General features: G+C 44.9%; 1 long non-coding RNA gene across 1 annotated transcript; it reads right to left on the bottom strand.

Annotated features, from left to right (window-relative positions):
• Positions 1-15204: 15204 nt before the first annotated feature.
• LOC149917140 (uncharacterized) lies at positions 15205-19159 on the bottom strand. The gene is made up of 4 exons (XR_016468607.1): positions 18958-19159; positions 17646-17812; positions 15534-15694; positions 15205-15276 (listed from the first exon to the last, which is right to left on the bottom strand). It is a non-coding gene; the product is annotated as an uncharacterized LOC149917140 (long non-coding RNA).
• Positions 19160-19732: the final 573 nt, after the last annotated feature.

Raw genomic sequence — 19732 nt, 5'->3', positions numbered from 1 at the left:
TGAAAGCTGTTTCTCTTGAAACACGCAGAGGAGATTAAGTAGTATATTGTTTCTTTTTATAAAGAGAGACCTGAACTGCTGGATGGCCACAACCACCTTTGAAAGAGGCAGTTGAGATACAAAACAAGAACCATTTTCTTAACAAATGATGATGATCATACTGGTGAATGTGCTCTCTTAACGCTGCGTTTGAGCTGCTGAGCTTCTGCTGAGCATTAATGCATCGATTGCCAGGTGACACCAGAGGAAACAGATTGGAAATGCTCAGAGTCTGACAGAGAAGCGGACCGAATTAATATGGTTTTGCACTTTTCAGATAATGATCTTTTTCTTAATAGTGGTTTAATGTAGCCTAGAGGTCATACGCTTCCATTACCACTCAATGTTTTTCTATTGTAGGACATAAAAATGATCTATCGACTTCACAGAGCGTCAGGTCTAACATGCAGGGCTAATGGCACATGGATGAATCGTTAATGCTTTTCCCATTGTCATCTTGACAGTTCCCCAGGAGTTGTTTTCAATGTCAAGCTTTTGCTGGGCTTGGTGAAATGTTCTGTGTTAAGAAGATGCATCACTTCTGTTTCTTCCCATCCATTACGCAGGCATGGCCCAAGAGTAAGAATACTATTTATTTTGCGTGCTATTAATAATTAGTGATTATTGGGAAGGCCAAGGGAACGTACTTTGACAGCTGTGCAGGCCAGTTCAGTGAGCATGCCCAGTGTGCATGCCCGTGTTCGGAGTGGAGAGAAGACACAGGCAGGGATTACAGCCAAAATTAAGAAGGTGATGCTCCCTGAAAGGGCAAAACATGGGGACATGGAGCCTGGGAAGGACTCAGCTCTTCAGCTGTAGCTTATTGAGAAACACAAATTTCGACTTTGTCCAGTGAAGAACAGAGTGCATACAGCAAGCACCAATGCTCCCATTAAAGCTGTAGTGCTAATCAAACTAATTACACACATGAGGCTGGAAAACTGCTGGAACATCACAGTGAAAAAAGCCTTACATAATTCAAAGGGGCAATGATATTTAAACATAAAATTGCTGGAAAAAGGATATGGAAATGAAATGTAGCAATCCATTAGCAAAAATTACACTCCCTTAAAGCAAGGCTTGTTTTAATGTCAGGTTGATAATTTTTCAATTACATAAAATGTAACACAAAAGTTGCATTAGAGTTCATAAACATGTCTTCACCGAGCCATTAGTGGCTCCTCTGCATTGTGATGCCAGCAATGACTGCCTCATTTGGTGAGAAGATCCATGTGTTATATGGTACTGGGCAGTAAAACACAATAAAAAACGTGATGTCCCCAAAAGGATAAAAGTATGGAAGAAGGGTGTGAGTTACACAAGCAAACAGCCGAGGCAATTCAGGGGTGCACAGCACTAACTTCTGCCAGTGCTATGTGATGGTGAGCCCATGGCTGTTTCCAGGGATGGCAATAATGACCTGGCAGTCACACCACGCACAACAGCCATCCTATTACAGAGTCCCTCCCTCAGTTACAAACACAATTCACCTGTTTCCCCTACTTCTATTCATCCAAGTACACCTCGTTTCACTTCAATTAATGTCAGTGTTATATATTTCTTAATGGCTGTACTGTATTAGTGCTTCTTGTACGATGTTGAGGCACATTTGTTTTTGCAAAGAAGAGCGTAGCTTTACACTGTGTTTTATATTCGTGTATATCACTGAAATTTATATTGTGCAGAGGAAATTTCCATTTTGCTACTGTTAACAAGCTGTTTGCTGTTTATCAGAGCATCTATAAAGGAAGCTAGAATTAAAAAGAACAACACATAGTTCGGGAAAACTTCATCAGCCTTTTGTCATTCCCCACTGCCTCCTGCTTACCTTGCAAGCCCCCATGCATCACACGTGGGCTCCCGAGCACCCCCTGAGCAGCACTGCCATTGGTGAGGCTGGAGGGCTGTGGGTGCCTCACCTGGGAGCAATGGCAGTGAGCTTTGCATGGAGATTTGCAATTTCAATCTGAACGTCCCTAATAAACCTGAGGAACGCGGGCCCTAGAATTCAGTTATGAGGTGCAGTAGCAGTACATCAATGTCATGCTTTATATTATGGCCTAGAAAAACGGTTGTGTTAAGCACTACCCAGGTCCTCAGAGACTGGACAATTATTTTTCAAGTGATATAAGCCCTGACAGCTTTAGCAACAGCACTCTATGCCAGCATTGTAATAAAGGCCCACCAAGCACTGCTGAGATGCACGTATCAGGTGAATACATAAGCAATGCTGCACACACCTGTGGCTCTGCAGATGTCCTGTCCAGCCCTGGCAGGCTGATAACGAGGTGTTGCATGCCTCTCCCACGTACCTTGGGTGCTACCATGAGTCCAAATGGGCTGGGTGCTGCTGCAATGCCTGTGCTCCAGCTCTGCACTCCTTACTCTGCAAAGCAAGCCCATGGGTTAGGGATGGCTAACATCTCAGCCAAATCATCAGCAGCTGGAAAAAAAAAGAGGGGAAATGATGGAAAAGCCAACATCCTCCTTAAATAAGTGTAACAGCACCACTGGGCCTTGCCACAATGATCCTGTACTTGCAGGTTGTATTTTTTCCTCTTTTTTTTTGCGGTGATATGTCAAGTTAAGCACAGCGTAGATGACACTCAACAGGTTCCAAAAAGACAAATAAACAAAAATTCCCTTGTAACCAATTTTTCTTTTTCCCATCAGAGAAAGCAAGGAGAAGTCAGTCTGCTGGAAACAAAATTTTATCCTGGGTATATAGGACTGCAAGTGTTTAAAGATACTTTGTAGTTATAACTGGAGAAGAAATTGCTATCTTTCCATTTCTCCTTGACATGCATTCAAAAGAACATCAATATTTCTCTTAAGACGTTGCTAGACCTGACTGCTGTGAAGTTGCTATTATTCTTCCCTTTCCTTTAATTATTTTCTTCCGTATATAGAAATTTGTTTTCTTCAGCTGATAAATATCATCAATTTAAGGAATGCTACTATCATATAACCACACAAATATATTTAGCATATAGAAAGTGTGTTTTCCCTTCGTCATTATAATAGAAATACAACTTGATTTATAATAATGTTATTGTCTCCTGCAACCCATTCATTTTTCCAGTGGAAGGCCTGCAGGTGCTGAGAAGAGGGAAGGTGGCACTGTCAGAACATTCCATTGCTGTTTCTTGCAGGGGATTGCCTCCATGGCTTTCTGGAAGGGGTGGGGTACACCAAAGCCCTCTGGACCCCAAGTGGGACGTAAGGGTTTGAAGGTTGCTCCTATGCATCATGCCCACCAAGCCAACAGCACCACATGGGTACCTGAGCATCCTTCCTGGGGTCCCCACTATTACTGGAGTGCAGCACCCCACCACTGCCCCATTGGAGCAGCTGGGATCAGCTCAGCCTGCTGCTGGAAAGGGTTCCTCTGCTTACTTTGCAGAGTGGCAGCTGCAAGCACTGAGCTCCCCGGCTGCTGAGTCTCAGCTGAGGGCTGAGAGCTTCGCATCCCATCCTACGTCCGCTCCTGCCTGCACCTATTTGCAGCCCCCAGGCAGAGTTCAGTTGCTCTGTGAGCAGGACTGAGAGATGGCACCATTCATCTGGGCTCACTCCCCAGGCTGGCAGTGCTGCAGCACAATGTAGCTGCTGAAAATGCCTCTCACTGTCTGGGATGGGGAAATTTCAGTCCTTAGCAGTGATGCACATGTGCACACCAAGTTTGATATAATGAAGTGAAAGCCAGATTGAGCTGTGCCGACAAACTCACCTGTAATTTACCTTTGCTACTCAGGGGATTATCCACCTGAGGAAATCTCTGTCCATCTCCACAGCTGCTGCTCACAAAGCACTGTGCCTTTGCCAGAGCTCTCCATCAGCGACTCCAATATTTGCAAATTCTCAGTTGCAATTTTCCCCTAACTCCTGTGCTCTGTTCTGAAATGGCCGCTCAGAAACACAACTGTTTTTTTTTCCCTCTTTCTTTTGTAAGGGAGGCATTTGTTTAATGAGACATTGATGGATCTGAGCTGCCAGCCAGAATTGTCTCGGTGGTTTTGTGGGTTTTCAGCAGCAGCTTTCTTCTCGAGCTGTGGTTCTCCAGCCCACACTTCACATTGCAACCCATGTTAAAGCCCTCAGGTGAAGTGATTTCTACCCTCCTTCCTCCAGTACCTCCTAATGCTCTGAGGTCCCTGGGGTTGCCCTGCTGCTGGCGCAGCCCCACTGCTCTGGTCCCACACATAGAATCCAAAGATGACATTTACCGCAATGTATACCAAAGACTTTTCACTCAAGTAGTAAATCTTAAAAAGAAATCTTACTGTCATTTCTTGTATTTTTGACTCACCTTGAATATTCAGATAGAACTGAAAGTGCTGATTTTAACTTTAATTTGTTAATTACCAGAGGCCTTTTTCCACTTACTTTGTCCCAAAGCGATGCATGTGCATCAGGTACAGGTATGGCATGACCTGTGGCACTATACAAAGTACCCTGCAGTTGTTGTATGTCCTGGACTCATCTTCCTACAAGACAAAAGACGATGCCAAGACAAAAGAAAACAGCAAATGGGATCCTGGGCTCCATCAGCAGAAGGGCAGCCAGCAGGAACAGGGAAGTGATCGTCCCTCTCTACTCTGCCCTCATGAGGCCCCCATCTGCAGTACTGCATCCAGGTCTGGAGCCCCCAGTACAAGAAAGACAGGGAGCCATTGGAGAGGGTCCAGAGGAGAGCCACAAAGATGATCAGGGGACTGGAGCACCTCCTCTACGAAGAGAGGCTGAGAGAGTTGGGCTTGTTCAGCCTGGAGAAAAGAAGACTGCAGGGTGACCTCATTGCAGCCTTTCAGTACCTAAAGGGAGCCTACAAACAGGAAGAGAACCAACCCTTTGAAAGGGTAGATAGCAGCAGGACAAGAGGAAATAGTTTGAAGTTGAGGGAGGGGAGATTTAGATTGGATGTGAGGAGGAAGTTCTTTCCTATGAGAGCGGTGAGGTGCTGGAACAGCTGCCCAGAGAGGCTGTGGATGCCCCGTCCATCCCTGGAGGTGTTCAAGGCCAGGTTGGATGGGGCCCTGGGCAGACTGGGCTGGTACTGAATGTGGAGATTGATGGCCCAGCCTGCAGCAGGGGAGTTGGAGATTCACGATCCTTGAGGTCCCTTCCAACTCAAGCCATTCTATGATTCTGTGCCCCAGGTGACAGCACCCATCTGCAGTTTGTGCACCCGATGCACCATGCCCTGCCCTGCTGGGCCACACTGGCAGCCACAGGGGATGTGATTTGCAAAGGTTGATGCAAAATCTGCCTTGTGTTGGCTGGAAACTTGTACTCCTCCATGTACGTAAAAATGAATCAGAGCCATAATGCTTGTCTTCTGTACTCCCAATTAGAAACTACAATCAAACTGTCCACACGCTTTGACGTCTCCATTTTTGCTCCAGTCTCTCCTATGCAGGGATATATGGACTATCAGCTATTAAAAAATCCTCCTCTTTCTGATATAAATATTCACTAGATGTGGTTTCTTTTGTCTGCACAATAAATATTACGGGGAAGCTCACCAGGAAATTAGAGCAGAGCCTGCAGCTGGCTGTCCTTGGATGATGTACTGCGAATGAACCGCATCCTGTGGGGATTATTCCAGTCCCCGAACATCATACTTCTTGTATCTGAACATCAAAATATGCTTTCTTCCAACTCCAGACAACGGTACACATATAAATTTTCTAATGGATTTTCTGTTCAGCTGTCACTGTGGCTGATCCAGTAGACAGAAGTATATCAGCTACATCCACTTACATTAAAAGTACCGTAACGTTCCCAAAGTCGCTTTGAATTTGGTTTGATGGTCTCAGATTTTAAGTAATATACAAAATCACATATTAAGCACTTTCTTTTGTACTCCTTCAACTGGTGTCATCCACCCGAGCGTGTGCAAGGCCTTAGACGTGGTTACATAGCACATCCTTATCTCTAAGTGGGAGAGATACAGGCTTGAAGGGTGGGTATGGAGTTGGTTGGGAGGTCGCAGCCAGAAGGTGACAGTCAGCTGCTGGGGTGGCCTCAGAGGTGGCCATGAGGATGCTCAGAGGGCTTCAGCATCTCTCCTATGGAGACAGGCTGAGGGAGCTGGGGGTGTTCAGCCTGGAGAAAAGAAGGCTGTGGGGAGCTCAAAAGGTGTTAGTACCTTCCTGAACAAGTTATCCTTACCTTCAAGCAGGACAGTGGCACAGGACTGACCGCTGGAGTGGTCTGGAAGGATACAAGTTGTCTGCTCTCCATCCATCGGCAGCTACATCGCATTCATCAATGTCACAAAAGCTGTTCCCGGCTCCCATCTGGCCCGAGTCCAGCCTGTGCTGGAGCTATGATATTGGTTTTGGATAGATTAGCTCTCAGTTAGTCTTTAGCTGTCTCGCGGAGGAATTATTGCACTATAATACAGTCTGTAATTACATGCTCACATGATATCTTTTCCATTCAATGCACAGGATGGAAATGTATGGAGAAGCGTTAAGGTTGCAGGGACAAAAGTGAATTTGACCTTAAGGTGCTTGCATCCAATCTAAAAAGCCTTCCTGTTGGCACAGCTTGTCAAAAACTCGGTTAATTACTCAGAGGCCAGATTTGCCAGGCTGCACATAACAGCCAAACAGGCAGCACTTCTGCCCAGAGAGCTGCATGGGTGAAATTCAGCCCTGGACACAGTCAGGCAAGGGAGTTAGGTGAGTGTAACACTGCCAGCAGCTGGGAGGGAACGGGACACCCTTCAGGGTTGGGCACAACACAGACATGTGCACATCCCCTTCCTCACATCTCCTTTGCACACACCTGAAGCATCCCTTGCTCATGGCTCTGCAGAATCGTTTTTCCAGCACAGGGCAGATCTGTGCAGCCCCACAGCTGTGCTCTCCATGTGCACATCTTTCTCCACCCAGGGACGTGTGAAGGCTGATGTCACCAGTTTTGCAGCAAAACCATTCCATGGTTCTACAGCACCTAAGCTGATTTCTGACCCAACTCTTCTCCCGTAATCCTCCTACAGAGGCACTGCTTGCACTGCAGGCTCAGCACATGGTGCCACTGCTCAGCAGTGCTCCTGGACCACCAGCAAGCACTCAAGTATCACTCTTGTATGACTCTTACTGCAGCTCGTTACACCCAAATCCCATTTTCAAGGCCATTATCTTCATTTTTGTCGCTCAAGGAGTGCTATAGCCATTCTCAGCTCTTAATGTTCCCATGGGAAAAGCAGCTGTGGCAACAACAGTAAGACAGCAAATACTCAGCAGGGCTTCATAACGCTGGGCTGTGTGTTTGACTTTCACGTGTCGCATGCATGTACGATAATTCACAGCTGACATTACTGAAAAAGCTTTAAAGGTATCATAAAAAACAACAGGTTGAGGTTTGTAAAATTTGTTTTCCCGAGGGAGGAAGCAATTAAAGCATCCATTGGAAAGTGTTAATATGTCTCTAATTATTAGTGAGAGGCAGCAACAGCTGGCTGCATTACCCTACACTAAGCCCATGTCCTATATACCTACCCTTTGTATACTGTGTATGCTATATATCAAACATATCCTATAAGCTTCTGGATTTTCTCAGCTGCAATAAAGCAACCCTGTTTGTGTCACAGTAATATCCCGGAAATTATTACCCTTCAAAGAAAAATCAATTTTTTAACTTATGTATTACTTAGGGGAAAAAATGTGAGCAAGGAACATTTGTCCATGTTATTTATTTCTGTTGCTCTATGGTGATGGGGGGCTGTGATGACATCTCAGGACTACCTGATGACTGATGTTTGGACTGACTGAAGTTAGATTAAGCCTAACTAACAACAGTTAAGGAGCAGCTTGAGGACTACGCAGTTCTTTGCTTCAGAGCACTGACACTGAGTTTCATATTAGAGGATGCTGCCACCTGTTTGCATGCACTTTCAGGCAGAAGCAGGGAGATGTAGATTCTTTTTTGATTCAAACAAAAGCTAAATGATTGAATTCTATTTCACCAGTCATTATCTCCTATCAAAGCAGATTGCTTCCAGAGGAGAAGCTTTTTGCAGGACCCCTCAGTGCATCTCTCTGCTGTTTTAGGCCAATGAGTGCTGAAATGCAGCACAAAAGCTTCAGCTCTAATCCTTCAGGGCTTGAGTGTTCAGAGCATAACTGGATATGGTGTAGGAAGGGTGATTACACTCCTATTTGTTTTTTTGACTTGCCATATGCAGCCAGGAGGGGAATCTTTAATGCAGATGGATTTGTCATACAACGCAGCTCGCAGTAACAGCAAAACTTGTCTGAAAATCTACTTTATAGCCCTCCTTACTTCTACAGCCTTGAGATCCTAAGGCTCAGCACGTGACTATGCAAGGATCACAGCAATACGACTGGCATTTTCCCCCTTCTAATTCTTCGAAATTTCAAGATGATTCCGAATATTAAGTTTTGGTTTGTTTTGTTTTTGCGATTTCTACCTCTTTAGTAAGCAAAGTCCAAAGTCACCATCAAACCAAAGCAGCAGTGCAAATAGTCATGGTGTGCAAGCCCTGGCCCTCATGCAGCAGCCTCACAGGACCAGCAACTGGCAGCCAGCACAGCCTCCCATGATGAGGTGCATCTATGCAAAAGCAGCTCATTCCTCCACAGGAGCGTGGACACAATACTTTCAGTGCAACCATGCTGCTCTCACTGCTAAACCTTTCCATTTCTCTGTTTAGAAGACATTTAATTACCTTTTCCTTCTCCCTCCAAAATCCAAATAAAACAACAGGTTCTACAGAACTTATATTTCAGTTGTATGGCAGTTTCCATCTTCACTGTCCCAGTAAAGAAAAAAAAAAAAGTGGTGATATCACATTTTCACCACCAATGCATAAACATCACCAAGCCCATAATACACAGGGATTCACTCCAAATCTAGAGGTTGGCAGCCCTGCCTGCGGCTTGGGCTCCCTTCCAACCCAAGCCATTCTATGATTCTGTACGTAATTTTCATCAGTAAGAAATCCAACGCCACGTTTGCATTGCCAGCATATGTTGTTTGCCTTTCCAACATAGCAGCTTCTGAAAGGCTGCTCCCCTCTGACATGACACATCTGACAGTGCCACAGGAAGCGGGGGATCTTCAAAGAGTGCCACAGCATTGCTGGGGGAGCAGAATGCATCTGTGTGCATCTCACAGCAGGAAAAGCAGCCACTTCGGGAGTAATTAATGCAAATCACTGCTCCACGTGTTCACATACAGGCTTGTTCTGCTGTGAGGAACTTGCGGTGCTGAGTAGCAAAATGCACAAAGTGACAGCCATGGTCTGGAAAAAAGGAATAAATCCAGCACAGAGCAAATGTGAGTGGGATGTGTGGTGGGCAGGAAGTTATGGTACTTCCCAGGAAAGCTGCACCTCGCTCTTATTACATATGTTTCTTAGTGATGGCCACGTTGCACCTTTGAAGTACAGTTTTGGTACTCTGGGAGGAAGAGAGGTCCCAGCTTCAGCACATCTGCAAGTTTGGGCCCAAATCCTGCATACCACATATCAGAGAATTAACTAGATCAATCTATGCCTGTATTTAAAAAATACGGGCACATCTATAGAACCATAACCATATTTTAAAAATCCCTATTAAAATCCCTATTATCACCCTTATCAGTCAAAGTCTCTCAGAGCCCCTGCAGTCACCAAGAGCCACCAGTGATAGCGTGGGTGAAAGCAGCTCCTGGCAGAGAGCAGCCTGCAGTCGTGCAGATCTGTACCCCACACTCAGGTTACACCATCACTGAGCAGGGAGCTCTGCGGGACCAATTCTAAACATATCTGATGGTCAGGTTTGGAGCAGAGTTTGTAAAAATGGTGCTCAGCAGATTTCTGTGATGGCTTTTGAGTACTTTTGTTATTTAAATCCATATTCCTGCATACTAAATTTGCTACCGTTAGCTAATCTGCTTCATGTCAGATGAAAGTAGAGATAATATGAATACTTACAGGTTCCATTTGATACAAATTTTTAGATAAGACACAGTGAAATGGAAGAAATTTCTGAAACAATTCACTTGACACTTCTATACAGTTCATTTCCTTCGTTTTCATTTTGCCTGCATCTCATTTTCTTTGTAAATCCCTCCACCCAGGCTGTAAATTCTGCACAATGTGATGGCAGTCACAGATGACCCATTCAAAGCCGTGTAGGTGACACAGAAACTCAAGACTCGATTTCAAAAATGAGTTACAATGCCTCATTGAAAGTCAATTCATGCCTCTAAGTAGCTTGATCCCCTCCTAAGACTTTGCGCAGCCTTCTTTCCTTCTTATAGACATTTTAAACACTCTGCTCCTCTGTATCTTTTGAGCTTGTACATGCTCATATGGGTGCACATAACTGCATGTGTGCACCTGAGCCATCTGTGCTTCAGCAAGTTACTGAAACAGGGGAGGTTTAGGTTGGATATGAGGAGGAAGTTTTTCATCCAGAGGGTGGTGAGGCACTGGAACAGGTTGCCCAAGGAGGCTGTGGATGCCCCATTTCTGCAGGCATTCAAGGCCAGGCTGGATGTGGCTCTGGGCAGCCTGGGCTGCTGGTTGGCGACCTGCACACAGCAGGGGGTTGGAACTGGATGAGCATTGTGCTCCTTTGCAACCCAGGCCATTCTATGATCCTGTGATTCTTTGGGACAAAACACGAAGCAACAGCTGCACTACAAGCTATGAAATAGTTACCACATCCAGGAGTTTGCTCCAGAAAGCAGCCTCCATTATCAGATATTCACAGACATTGTCTACCAGGTTTCGCAAGCTTCCTTCCCCCAGCTGAACAAATTGGCCCTGTAAAAGGGGGTATAACCACATTATGATTTTTTCTCATCATCACATTTCTAGGAACTAAGAGAAATGAGACAGAATCTGGATATCCATAGCACATGGGCAATTTCTGAGAGTTCCTGGAAGACAGTAAGCAAATTGATGTTACCCTTGACTTTGTGCTCTATTTCAATTTTGTACACAGCATTTTCCTCTTCCATTTAATGGAAACTTAATTGCTACAGAAAAAAAATAAAGAGAAGCAAAACCAATGTGTGATTCAACGCATACAATATTGCTCCCAGACATTGGGTCTGAATGGCAGATTTCTCAACACAGGATGCTTTTCTTTTGGAAGGAATGAATTGTGCATGCCAGCCAAGAGCCACAGCATCCCCCCTCAGCCCACAGCCATGACCTGAACTGTGTGCTCCTTCTCCACCATTTACAGCCATCAGTTGAAAGAAGGCTGGCAGTGGTTCCCCATTGGTTCCACATCTGGCAAAGGGAGATAGCAAAGAGAATTTGGGACTGAGCAACCAAATCAGCGACAAGCAAGGTCTTTCCCACCAGGGCATTTCTGCATTGCCTCAACAATTGATTTTCTCTGCATAGTGCAAATATCTCTTGTTGGAAATGTTCCTTGCAACCCTATTAAGATACTTTCTAGCTTTTCACAAATGCAAGGAGGGAATACATAGGCTTAAGTAGTTGGCGTGACGCAATTTGGTCATTGATAGAATCATGAGGTTGGAAAGGACCTACAAGATCATCTAGTCCAACTGCTCTTCCATAACCACTGCTACCACAAGCACTAAACCAGATCTCACAGCTCCTCATCCAGACGCCTCTTGAACACTGCAGGGATGGCGACTCCACCACCTCCCTGGGCAGCCATTCCAGCATCTGACCACTGAGAGAAAAAGTTCTCCCTTATGTCTAACCTAAACCTCCTCTGGTACAACTTGTGGCCATTTCCTCGGGTCCCATTTGTTGCCTGGGAGAAGAGGCCAAACCCCTCCTCCAATAACTCCTATGAATTAGACAAATCTTATAAGGATAAACATGAACTGTTTGTCGGAGCACTGATAGGAAAATTGGTTTCTGTGTTAATCAAGATCAAGGTTAAGTACCACTAATAACAGAACTATGGTAATGAACTAACAACACGCCAACGTGAGGCTGACAAGAATAACCCATGTACAGCTCCTGTATCACAGAATCACAGAATCACTAAGGTTGGAAAAGACCTATGAGATCATCCAGTCCAACCATCCACCTATCACCAATGGTTCTCGCTAAACAATTATCAATATGAATTGGTGCTCATTGGAAGTATAAGATACCTAGCTGATCAGAAGAGTTTGAGATAGGAAACCAGAAGAACATATGCATCAAAAACAGGGGACCATAGTTCTTTGGAAACATCCTTATGGCTGTTTCAACACCACCCTTATATCATGGTGTGTTAATTTGAATTTTGCTGAAATAAAGCTGTGACTTTCTGGGTAGTCTCAGAATGAAAGTGAAATGTAAGGAAAGGAATGAATCTTTGTGCTGCGTCTAAACTCAATCTGATCTAAGCATTCCATTTTTGTTCTAAAGAGAAGTAGGATATAACCATGTGAATTTATGTTTTCATCCTCTGCTTTCATTCTTGTAAATCATCAATCCCACACTGAATCTCAGCACCCAGTGTTGTTTTTCTGCCAAGAAATTCTGAGACTTGAGCACTGGATGGATAGAATACTCAAGTTGCTTAACAAGCAGGAGAGCCTCCCAGGATACAGAAGCCAAGATTTCAAGACTAAGAAGCTGGGCTGGATGTGGCTCTGGGCAGCCTGGGCTGGTGGTTGGCAACCCTGCACATAGCAGGGGGTTGAAACCAGATGAGCATTGTGGTCCTTTTCAACCCAGGCCATTCTATGATTCTATGATCCTTTTATTTGCTATGGCATCTTTCCAACACATGACAAGATCTTTTGCCTGCATGTATAATTGTTTCTCCTTCTGGACCACTGTGACAGATGGGTGTATTAAATTGATGCTTAATATGTTGATACATTAAGCTCAATTCATACTATAAAAGTGTGATGCTTGTTAGAGAAGATTAAAATTCAGAATGGTAATAATGGATAATTATTCTTGCTTTTCTGTCTAGCTCAAGCCTTGGAGTCTGGCTTGCAGGTGGACATGGTACCAGCCTGAGCATAAAAGCAGCCACAGCACAGGTGATGCTGCAAAGCAGCCCCACACACTGGAGGAGTACCTGCAAGAGCTTTGCAGAGGCTGCTGAAGCCACTGGGGTTGCAAGCTGCCAGGTACACCACAGCAGGCATCCCCCAGAGCTGCTCTGCTCCCTGAGCTGCTCCCTGAATTAGCACCAGGATGATTGCTGCAAAATGCTTTTGGACAAGTTCAGGCAACAAATGGCTATTTCTTAGCAATTCATAATGCTCTCTCTCCACTGTCTTTTTCTTGTGTCCAATTTATCTCCTGACAGAGCCACTGAGCAGCCCCCAGCTCAGCCAGCACTGCTGCACAGCCCCAACTGCATCCCCACACACCTCACCTCCATGCAAACAAGTCTCTTCCATGAGAGAGATACACTACATTTGCTAAATGCATGAAAGAAAAAAAGCAAAACAAAAAAGCCCCATCAAATTAAAACCAAAAAGATGTGCTTTTCTTGACGTAGCAATAATTAGCAAGGATTCCTGCCAAACAACAGCTATGGTAAAATAGAGCATGAAGAATTCCTGCCTGCACCCAGAAGTTCATACACAGAGTCCAAATGTTGTGTAAAATTCCTCTTTTGCCCATAGATTATGCTTTAAAGAAGAAAAGAAAGAAAAAATGAAGGACATTTTTGCAGGCCACAGCTAAAGCCCAAGAATCCAGTTGGTTTACATCTATTAAATACAAGGGTCTCAGGATGATCAAGGTCTAAATGTCTGCAATAAATAATGTGAGTTGCTATGCTTTTTACAATTCCCCTTTCCCTATTACTAATTGCAAGCATCCTATTAGCTTTAATTACAGCTACTAAACATTCGGTAGCCATGCAATATTTATCAATCTAGCTGCAATGGCTCCTAGGTGATGCTTTTCCTGAGATGTGGCTGCTTCTGTTTAGCACCAGAACAATGTGCCTATGCAGTATGAGGAATCTGCACAAAAGCATTAAATCACTCAAGAGTGAGTAGCTGAGCAATAAACACATTTAGAACTCCTTTAAAAGCTCTGGTTAAAGCCAGTAAGGCGTGTCCTCCAGGGGATGCCCTCTTCCATCCTCCTCAATCCCTTACAACAACCATGGGATCCCTCAGATGCAAAAAGAGTGCTCATCAGCTCACATGGCCCTGCAGCTCATTGTCTGCAGGCATTAATTAACCTTAACCCTGCTCTGATCTTGCTGCACAACTCCAAATTTAGTGTTACCAGATGGGGACCCCGTGGTGCTGCAGAGCTGCCACCTGGAGAAGTGCTGCCTGTGGATGTCAGGGTTTGGAGTGAGATGCATATGGCAGAAATAGCAATAACTGTGACAGTGCTGAGAGCAGCAAACCTCGTCCTTAACGGGAGCTCCTGCGTGGCTTCTCACCCCATCTCCTCATTAAGACATACTTGCTCCTGAAGCCAAAGCCGTTCCCCATCACACAGCCACAGGTGCACGCAGACAGGAGCTCCCCACCACCAGTGTGCAGCCCAGTGGGAAGCCAGAGAAAGCAATGGGTTGCTGTGACATCTACTACACGCTCCTCTACAGACGGTCCTCACATTCTGCAGAGCCAGAAGAAGGGGACAGAAGGACATGGGGACACAAGGATGCCAGGATACAGAGACATCAGGACACAGGGCACCAGGACATGGGAACAAAAGGACAGAGGGGCATCAGGATACAGGGACATAAGGACACTGGGACACCAGGACACTGGGATACCCCCACCAGGAGGGGGAATGTGCAAGCAGAGCTCTCAGCCTCACTTGTGCCCTCCTCCCTCTGAAGAGACCCCATTGCAGTGCCTCCCTGCCTCAGGGATTGGCAGTTTCCTAGAATAGTATCCCAAAGTAGAAGACATAGCTGCTGGAAACTTTAAAGGATTATTACAGAAATGGTAATAAACACTATCAATGATTCCTGTATTTTTTCTGCATTTAAAAACAGCATTTATCACAGCTATGGGTTTTAACAGCCTTTAAATTTCTTTTATCGCTGCGAGCAGATTTGTAGTGCTTTGCACTATATATTTAACACTTCTGATCTACAGAAAGATTATTTTGTGTAAAAGCTGATTTTTTTCATTTTAATTTCTCTGCTACAATGCATCCTTTTCGTTTTGTCATGTTTGTTTCTAATCTATTAAGGAACTTTGTGCTCACTGGAATTACCATTGCCTTACCTCCAGACTGCTTGGTTTCCTTCATTGCATCCTCTGTGGAGCAACGTAGCGGAGCTGATGGCATATTCCCATCTAAAGATAAATTCACCAACAAAAAAAAACCAAAGGATGAGTAGGAAGCACATATGCAAGCTGCTGGGTTTGAAGCTGGAGACAGAAAAGAAAAGAGAAGAATGCTGCCAGAATCACAGGGAAAACTCAACAAAGGAGCTTTTGAGTTAAGCCTTGACCCCAAAGATGCTACAGAAGTAGGAGATGAGACACTATTTCTTTTCTGAATCTTCCAAAGAAAGACTTTTATGTTCTCAGTAACAAATAAACATCTCTACCATTGATGCCTGATGCTGTGCCAGTTGGTTGCAGTGACCATCAGGAGCTCTGGCAGCAGGGATCTCTGACATGATGTCACACCCATAGAGCTCATCCAGGGTTGCCAGGATTCACACAAATCCTACTTGTGACATTTTTGGCATTTTCTTCCTCACTGTACCTGTATAAAATATTAAGGTGACAGAAATATCTGAAGATTCACATTCAAATGCTTTTCAAGACCAATGGGAAAGACTAAAGAAGTGTTCAGTGAATTGCTTTGTTTTGAAGGTAATTTATGCCACATAAGTTTTCTATTTATTTAAACACTGCAAATTCATTCATATTTAATGCATGTCTACCATGGTGAGGACCTGAATTAAACGTAGCTTGTGTGTTTTGTAGATCAGACACTTTATACTCACCTCAACTCCCTGCCACCTGGAGGGAGTGTGAGCCAAGTGTGCCCACCAGGCAGTTGGCACAACAGGATTCTTTCAGCTGCTTTTCTTGAAGTTGCACTGTGGTATAGCAAAGCATTGGTGGCCCAGAGATTAAAGAAGCAGCATGGATGGTTTGCAGAGGGCTGGGGAAGCATCATCCTGCTGGCTCCAGGCCTGGCCAGCAAAATGCCCTGGTTCTGGCTGCAAGCCAGAAAACAAAGTGCTCTTACAGGGCAGTGTATGCAGAGGCACAGGTCTGGTGCACTGGAACAGGTTGCCCAAGGAGGCTGTGGATGCCCCATCCCTGCAGGCATTCAAGGCCAGGCTGGATGTGGCTCTGGGCAGCCTGGGCTGCTGGTTGGCGACCTGCACACAGCAGGGAGTTGGAACTGGATAATCACTGTAGTCCTTTTAAACCCAGACCATCCTATGATTGAATGATCTCAGCACTCCAGGGTGCCAGCATGAAATTTGGAGATGTCTGTGAAACAGAGAGAGTCTAATTTGTGATAATGGGCCTTGGTGCCCAGCTGCTCACCCCTTGAGATACCCGTCCCTACAGACTTTTGCTTGTCAGTTCCAAGGTACCATGCAGGCAGTGCAGTCCACCTGCAGCATGGAAGCACTGTATGAAAGGCTGTGATGCAGACACCTTTCTCAAATTCTCCTTTCCAGCTATCTGAGACAACTTTGTTCTGGTGTAATTTGAAACAATATATTGCACTGATCTTACATTCACAGACATCAAAGTCGTTCACATCTACGTACAAAGCGTGAGACTTGCTCCATTACAGCATTCAAATCAGGCAGAAGACAAGCCTCTTTGATCCGGTTCCGTTGCTTCCTGAATTTTGTTCATTTTCATTTTCCCATGGAAGTAAGAGACGTAGCTTAAGAAATCTCTGTAAAAATTGTCCCTGGTGTAGAATGTGACAAGCAAGCAGACGTGATTCATGAACATTTATGATGTATTAATCAAACCAAGACAACCTTCCTTCCAAACATGCAGACAACCATATAAACAACTTTGTCAGCACTGCCATAAGAAGAAATGAATTAACTGTTTCCAGTGTGTGAATTTTCTTGTTTAAGCTAATTTTAAAGAACACAACAGATATGAAAGGAGGTTCTGCTGGCTGTGCCAATGGAATGCATGCATATACGTGGCTGGCAGAAAAGGACAGAGTAAAGCTGCACCCCAAAGAAAAGTACAGTTCTGTCAGATCAGGGCCATTTATGTAAGTAAGTGTAAGCCCAACACTGCCAAATAGATATCAGGAAGAGAATCCATTAAGTGTTATTGAAAGTCAGGGTATCCCCTCTAGCTAAGAAAAGTTATTAGTCTGACAAATGTCAAGTGCTAATCTAGAACTAATGGGATTTAATTTTATGAATTGTTTTCATAAATATTCTAAAATGTCTTTAGAGGGACATATTATATAGTTTCAGATCTCTTGAATTCATAAAAATATTTTAGCACAGAATATGAATAATTCACTGCTATGATTTTATTTATATAGCGAAACGATATTTTATTTGTTTGCGCCTTAAACCACAGCATCTCAATGTCTCCATTTGCCACAAGCCCACGGAAGCAATGGTATGCAGGAGAGAAATAGAGAGCCAACCAAGCACTGCTCCTCAGCACTCCTCTGCTCAGATCATATGAATGAAGCACCTCTATTTTACCTCCACGTTGCAGCAGTACTTCAGAGTGCCGTTCCAGCGGCCGCATCGCTCTCTATTCTTTTCATGGGAGTCTGGGAGGGGAGAGTTGGATTTTCTGTGCTCTTGGTGCCTGCTGTCAGCGGGAGAGTTCCTCTCTGTTTCTCATTCCTCCTTCCACCAGAACAGTGCTGGAAGGTGAGTTGGGAGAGATGAAAAGCACTTCAGAAGGAGCAGGGAAGGGAAGTGAGAAACCGGAGCTAGCTTTGTTTACTCAGCTCCTTTTGTTCCAAGGACCATCCCGCAGGGCAGCCCAGCCCCGCTGCCTGCACCGTGCCTCACATAGCAGCAGCCCAACATCCTCTGCCCCTTCATTTCTGCTTTTCTTTGTGAGCAAACAATGCTGGGTGTAATTTCCCACCACTTTTTCTTGAAGCAGGTGGTGGAAGCCAGGGCTGGCACCTCCTGCTCTGAGGAGGCTGCTGGCAGCACCTGGCATGTCTGACTGAGACACCGCAGCACTGGGTGCCGGCTGTTCAGGTGGAACCCCTGCTTGCTTCAATGCTGCAAGAGTAACTCCTGGTGCAACACAGCTTCTCCACCAAAACTTCTTTACATCACACCGGTGATACATGGAATCATAGAATGGCCTGGGTTGGAAAGGACCACAATGACCATCTCGTTTCAACCCCCTGCTATGTGCAGGTCGCCAACCAGCAGCCCAGGCTGCCCAGAGCCACATCCAGCCTGGCCTTGAATGCCTGCAGGGGCATCCACAGCTTCCTTGGGCAACCTGTTCCAGTGCCTCACCACCCTCTGGCTGAAAAACTTCCTCCTAATATCCAACCTAAACCTCCCCTGGCTCAGTTTAAAACCATTCCCCCTTGTCCTATCACTATCCACCCTCATAAACAGCCATTCCCCCTCCTGTGTATATGCTCTCTTCAAGTATTTTAAGGCCACAGTGACGTCTCCCCACCTTACAGACTGCAAGACAACACTGAGGTGGCGATCGAGATGGAATAAATGACAAAGAAACCAGCACTCCATGCCCCTTTCCTCATTTTCTGACTAATGCTGCTTCATGTCAGGGTTTGCCCTCGTGCCCCACACCTGCAAGGGCACAAGGCTCTCCTGCCTCGATTCACCCTCCCCTACTTCCAGCAACACCTGTTGGTTTCCTTCAAAGCTCGTCAGTACAGAAAGGATTTCTGAGCATAGAAAGCCCATCTCTTCTAATAACATTTCCCAGTCACTTGTTATATCCTTGTAAAAATGACACTAGGTACTCTACAGTACAGCCAAGTATTTCAGCAGTAAATGAGATCGTGCTCACCTGAATTTATTCCCCAATACAGGCATGGTCTGGAGAATCACTGAAGTGCAACATTTCGACTCTTCACCATCACACAGACATCAGAGCAGAGTCGGTTTTATATGTGTTTGTCACCAGCATCAGCACCCTGTGCCCTGCCTCGTTTCTTAGCACTGTTTGTGCTCAGGTCTCCACTGGGCCTGCATGCCTGCAATAGGAAAAACAAGACTTCTTACCATGGCAGATCAGCTTCTGCTTTCTAAAGGGAAGAGCATGGCATTTTATAACTCAGTCAGTTCTGCTTTCTGCCTATTTTGCATTTAATTGTGCAGTCATTTGGTACGTGAAGAGGGACAGAACAAATATCATTGTTTTCAGCAGTTTCTGCTGTTTTGCTCTACTTCGTTAGATAGAAACAAGCACTAATCCTGAAAACCAAATATGATTAAGTATTAAAAGTTTGAAAGAAATTGCATTAAGAAGGAAAATAACTGTAATAACCTCCCCTTCTTTAACAACAAACACATCTTAGTTAAAATGTGATCACCTGAGGCAACACCCTGGCTGTGCAGAAGCTTTCTTTTTCACTAAGGAGTTACAATGCCATGGCAGAGGTTTGCTCTGTTCTCACCTGCTTCACAGAGCAGTGCAGCCCTGGGCAGTGGGGCTCCTGTCTACAGTCTCTGTGGCCTTTCAGGATCCTCTCCTGGCAATACGGACTGAAAGTGATTCTTGTTTGCAGGACAAAACAAGAAATAACTTCATTTCCTGAAGGAGGTGGAATTATAGAATCACA

The sequence above is a fragment of the Phasianus colchicus genome, chromosome 8 (assembly GCF_987193195.1).
Source record: "Phasianus colchicus chromosome 8, bPhaCol1.hap1.1, whole genome shotgun sequence".
NCBI lineage: Eukaryota > Metazoa > Chordata > Aves > Galliformes > Phasianidae > Phasianus > Phasianus colchicus.
This window is presented reverse-complemented; position numbering and strand designations above follow the sequence as displayed.